Here is a 6,234-nt window from a genome sequence, read left to right on the forward strand (position 1 = left end):
ATTTTTGACTTTTTAGCCAGCTTTGGTGCCTTGGACATGAGCTAGGACCTTAAGATTTAGCATGAAGGGAGGACTAGCAGCCACATGGCACGGGGATATGTGAAATGTGTTCAATTGTAGTAAAAACCTAAGAAATCCGCCCGTTTTCGTCATTTGCTATCGAATCCACTTAATGTCAGATAGTCACATTGGCCGCTCTTCTCTATGAAACGGTTACATTTAACGTGTGTAAAGCTATGTCGCGTGCTGCGGAACGCGGAGACACTAAAAGTACCATAGTAGACCACAGAAGAAGCTTCTAAGTTGATGTAATAGCCATTAAGAAGCAGTACAATTCATGTTTTAGTTCACGATTTTTCACTTTTTAGCCAGCTTTGCTGCCTTGGACATGAGCTAGGACCTTAAGATGTTGCATGAAGGGAGGACTATCAGCCACGTTGTACGGGAGAATGTGCAAAGAGTTCATATGTAGTAAAAACCTAAGAAATCCTTCCGTTTTCGTCATTTGCTATCGAATCGACTTAATGTCAGATGGTCACATTGGCCGCTCTTCTCTCTGAAACGGTTCCATTTATCGTGTGAAAAAATTCGTCGCGTGCTGCGGCATGCGGAGACTACTAAAAGCACCCTAGTAGAACACAGAAGAAGCTTCTAAGTTGATGTAATAACAAGTAAGAAGCAGTACAATTCAAGTTTTCGTTATCGATTTTTGACTTTTTAGACGGCTTCGGTGACTTGGGCATGCGCTAGGACCTTAAGAGTTTGCATGAAGGGAGGACTAGCAGCCACGTTGCACGGGAGAATGTGAAAAGTGTTCATATGTAGTAAAAACCTAAGAAATTCGTAGGTTTTCGTCATTTGGTATCGAATCGACTTAATGTCAGATCGTCACATTGGGCGCTCTTCTCTCTGAAACGGTTACATTTATGGTGTGCAAAACTATGTCGCGTGCTGCGATATGCGGAGACACTAAAAGCACCATAGTAGAACACAGATAAAGTTTCTAAGTTGATGTAATAGGTAGTAAGAAGCAGTACAATTCAAGTTTATTTATCGATATTTGACTTTTTAGCGTTCTTTGGTGCCTTGGACATTAGATAGGACCTTAAGATTTTGCATGAAGGGAGGACCAGCAGCCACGTTGCACGGGAGAATGTGAACAGTGTTCATATGTAGTAAAAACCTAAGAAATCCGCCCATTTTCGTCATTTGCTGTCGAATCGACTTAATGTCAGATCGTCACACTGGCCTCTCTTCCCTCTGAAACGGTTACATTTATCGTGTGCAAAGCTATGTCGCGTGCAGCGAATTGCGGAGACACTAAAAGCACCATAGCAGAACACAGAAGAAGCTTCTATGTTTACGTAATAGCCAGTAAGAAGCCGTAAAATAATAGTTTTTTCTATGGATACTTGACTTTTTAGACGGCTTTGGTGCCTTGGACATGAGCTAGAACCTTAAGAATTTGTATGAAGTTAGGACTAGCACCCATGTTGCAAGGGAGAATGTGAAAAGTGTTCAGATATAGTAAAAACCTGAGAAATCCGCCCATTTTCGTCATTTGCTATCGAATCGACTTAATTTCATATTGTCACATTGGCTGCTCTTCTCTCTGGAACGGTTACATTTATCGTGTGCAAAGCTATGTTGCGGGCTGCGATATGCGGAGACACTAAAAGCACCATAGTAGAAGACAGAAAATGCTTCTAAGTTGATATAATAGCCAGTAAGAAGCAAAAGAACTCAAATTTAGTTATCGATTTTTGAATTTTTAGCCGGCTTTGGTGCCTTGGACATGAGGTAGGACGTTAGGAATTTGTATGAAGGGAGGACTAGCAGCCACGTTGCACGGGAGAATGTGAAAAGTGTTCATACGTAGTAAAGACCTGAGAAATTCGTCCGATTTTCGTCATTTGCTATCAAATTGACTTAATGTCAGATCGTCACATTCGCCGCTCTTCTCTCTGAAACGGTAACATTTATCGTGTGCAAAACTATGTTGCGTGTTGCGATATGCGGAGACACTAAAAGATCCATAGTAGAAAACAGAAAAAAGCTTCTAAGTTGAAGTAATAGCCAGTAAGAAGCAGTAGAACTCAAGTTTAGTTATCGGTTTTTGAATCTTTAGCATGCTTTGGTGCATTGGACAAAAGCTAGGACCTTAAGAATTTCTATGAAGGGAGGACTAGGAGCCACGTGGCTCGGGAGAATGTGAAAAGTGTTCATATGTAGTAAAAACCCAAGAATTCCGCCCGTTTTCTTAATTTGCTATCGAATCGACTTAATTTCATATTGTCACATTGGCCGCTCTTCTCACAGAAACGGTTACATTGATCGTGTGCAAAGCTATGTCGCGTGCTGCGGAATGCGGAGACACTAAAAGCACCATAGTAGAACAGAGAAGAAGCTTCTAAGTTGATGTAATAGCCAGTAAGAACCAGTACAATTCAAGTTTAGTTATCGGTTTTTGACTTTTTAGCCGGCTTTGATGCCTTGTACATGAGCTGGGACCTTAAGATTTTGCATGAAGGGAAGACTAGCAGCCACGTTGCACGGGAGTGTGTGACATGTGTTCTTATATTGTAAAAACCTAAGAAATCTGCCCGTTTTCGTCATTTGCTATCGAATCGATTTAATGTCAGATCGTCACATTGGCTGCTCTTCTCTCTCAAACGGTTACATTTATCGTGTGCAAAGCTATATCGCGTGCTGCGGAATGCGGAGACGCTAAAAGCCCCATAGTAGAACACAGAAGAAGATTCTAAGTTGATGTGATAGTCAGTAAGAAGCAGTACAACTCAAGTTTAGTTATCGATTTTTGACTTTTTAACAGGCTTTGGTGAATTGGACATGTGCTAGGCCATTAATATTTTTCATGAATCGAGGAATAGCAGCCACGTTGCACGTGAGAATGTGAAAAGTGTTCGTACGTAATAAAAACCTAAGAAATCCGCCCGTTTTCGTCATTTGCTATCGATTCGACTTAATGTCAGATCGTCACATTGGCCGCTCTTCTCTCTGAAACGGTTACATTTATCATGTGCAAAGCAATGTCGCGTGCTGCGGAATGCGGAGACACTAAAAGCACCATAGTAGACCACAGAAGACGCTTCTAAGTTGATGTAATAGCCAATAAGAGGCAGTACAATTCCAGTTTTAGTTAACGATTTTTGACTTTTTAGCCGGCTTTGGTGCCTTGGACATGTGCTAGGATCTTAAGATTTTGCATGAAGGGAGGACTAGCAGCCACGTTGCACGGGAATATGTGAAATGTGTTCAAATGCAGTAAAAACCTAAGAAATCCGCCTGTTTTCGTCATTTGCTATCGAATCGACAATGTCAGATGGTCACATTGGCCGCTCTTCTCTCTGAAACGGTTACATTTATCGTGTGCAAAGCTATGTCGCGTGCTGCGGAAGGCGGAGACGCTAAATGCACCATAGTAGAACACGGAACAAGATTCTATGATGATGTAATAGAATGTAAGAAACAGTACAATTTATGTTTTAGTTATCGATTTTTGACTTTTTAGCCAGCTTTGGTGCCTTGGACATGAGCTAGGACCTTAAGATTTTGCATGAAGGGAGGACTAGCAGCCACATGGCACGGGGATATGTGAAATGTGTTCAATTGTAGTAAAAACCTAAGAAATCCGCCTGTTTTCGTTACTTGCTATCGAATCGACAATGTCAGATGGTCACATTCGCCGCTCTTCTCTCTGAAACGGTTACATTTATCGTGTGCAAAGCTATATCGCGTGCTGCGGAATGAGGAGACGCCAAAATCACCAAAGTAGAACACAGAAGAAGATTCTAATATGATGTGATAGTCAGTGAGAAGCAGTACAACTCAAGTTTAGTTATCGATTTTTGACTTTTTAGCTGGCTTTGGTGCCTTGGACATGTGCTAGGCCATTAATATTTTTCATGAATCGAGGACTAGCAGCCACGTTGCACGGGAGAATGTGAAGAGTGTTCATACGTAGTAAAAACCTGAGAAATCCGCCCGTTTTCGTCATATGATTCTGTATCGACTTAATGTCAGATCGTCACATTGGCCGCCCCTCTCTCTGAAACGGTTACATTTATCTTGTGCAAAGTTATGTGGCGTGCTGCGATATGCGGAGACACAAAAAGCACCGTAGTAGAACAGAAAAGAAACTTCTAAGTTGATGTAATAGCCAGTAAGAGGAAGTACAACACAAATTTGGCTATCGATTTTTTACTTTTTAGCCGGCTTTGGTGCGTTGGACATGAGCTAGGATATTACGATTTTGCATGAAGGGAGGACTAGCAGCCACGTGGCACGGGAGAATGTAAAAAGTGTTCATATGTAGCAACAACCTAATAAATCTGCCCGTTTTCGTCATTTGCTATCGAAATGACTTAATGTCAGATGGTCACATTGGGCGCTTTTCTCTCTAAGACGGTTTCAATTAATGTGTGCAAAGCTATGTCGCGTGCTGCGGAATGCGGAGAAACCAAAGGCATCATAGTAGAACGCAGAAGAAGCTTCTACGTTAATGTAATAGGCAGTAAGAAGCAGTAAAATAATAGTTTTAGCTATCGATTATTGACTTTTTAGCCGGCTTTGGTGCCTTGGACATGAGCTAAGAATTTAAGATTATGCGTGAAATGAGGACTAGCAGCCACTATGATCGGGAGAATGTGATATGCGTTCATATGTAGTAAAATCCTAAGAAATCCGCCCGTTTTCGTCATTTGCTATCGATTCGACTTAAAGTCAGATCGTCACATTGGCGTCTTTTCTCTCTGAAACGGTTACATTTATCGTGTGCAAAGCTATGTTGCGTGCTTCGATATGCTCAGACACTAAAAGCAACATAGTTGAATACAGAAGAAGCTTCTAAATTGATGTAATAGCAAGTAAGAAGCAGTACAATTCTAGTATAGTTATCGATATTTGACTTTTTAGCCGGCTTTGGTGCCTTGGACATGAGCTAGGACATTAAGATGTTGCATGAAGGGAGGACTATTAGCCACGTTGTACGGGAGAATGTTAAAAGTGTTCGTATGTAGTAAAAACCAAGGAATCCGCCAGATTTTGTCATCTGCTATCGAATCGACTTAATGTCAGATGGTCACATTGGCCGTTCTTCTCTCTGAAACGGTTACATTTATCGTGTGCAAAGCTATGTCGCGTGCTGGGGAATGCGGAGAAACCAAAGGCACCATAGTAGAACACAGAAGAAGCTTCTATGTTCATGTAATAGGCAGTAAGAAGCAGTAAAATAATAGTTTTAGCTATCGATTATTGACTTTTTAGCCGGCTTTGGTGCCTTGGACACGAGCTAGGACCTTAAAATTCTTCATTGAGGGAGGACTAGCCGCCACTTTGCACGGGAGAATCTGATATGCGTTCATATGTAGTAAAAACCTAAAAAATCCACCTGTTTTCGTCATTTGCTATCGAATCGACTTAATGTCAGATCGTCACTTTGGCAGGTCTTCTCTCTGAAACGGTTACATTTAACGTGTGCAAAGTTATGTCCCGTGCTGCGGAATGCGGAGACACTAGAAGCATCATAGTAGACTACAGACGACGCTTCTAAGTTGATGTAATATCCAATAAGAAGCAGTAAAATAATAGTTTTAGCTAGCGATTATTGACTTTTTAGTCGGCTTTTCTGCCTTGGACATGAGCTAGGATCTGAAGACTTTGAATGAAGGGAGGACTAGAAGCCACGTTGCACGGAAGAATGTGAACAGTGTTCTTATGTTTTAAAAACCTAAGAAATCCGCCCGTTTTCGTCATTTCGTATCGAATCGACTTAATATACGATCGTAACATTGGCCGCTCTTCTCACTGAAACGGTTACATTTATCGTGTGCAAAGCTATGTCGCCTGCTGCGGATGCGGAGACACTAAAATCCCCATAAAAGAACACAGAAGAAGTTTTTTATTTGATGTAATAGCCAGTAAGAAGCTGTACAATTCAAGTTTAGTTATCGATTTTTTCCTTTTGAGCCGGCTTTGGTGCCTTGTACATGAGTTAGGACCTTAAGATTTTGCATAAAGGGACGGCTAGCAGCCACGTTGCACGGGAGAATGTGAAAAGTGTTCATATGTAATAAAAACCTAAGAAATCCGCCTGTTTTCGTCATTTGCTATCGAATCGTTTTAATTTCAGATCGTCACATTCCCCGCTCTTCTCTCTGAAACGGTTACATTTATCGTGTGCAAAGCTATGTCGCCTGCTGCGGATGCGCAGAC

The sequence above is a fragment of the Schistocerca gregaria genome, unplaced genomic scaffold (assembly GCF_023897955.1).
Source record: "Schistocerca gregaria isolate iqSchGreg1 unplaced genomic scaffold, iqSchGreg1.2 ptg000484l, whole genome shotgun sequence".
Classification (NCBI taxonomy): domain Eukaryota; kingdom Metazoa; phylum Arthropoda; class Insecta; order Orthoptera; family Acrididae; genus Schistocerca; species Schistocerca gregaria.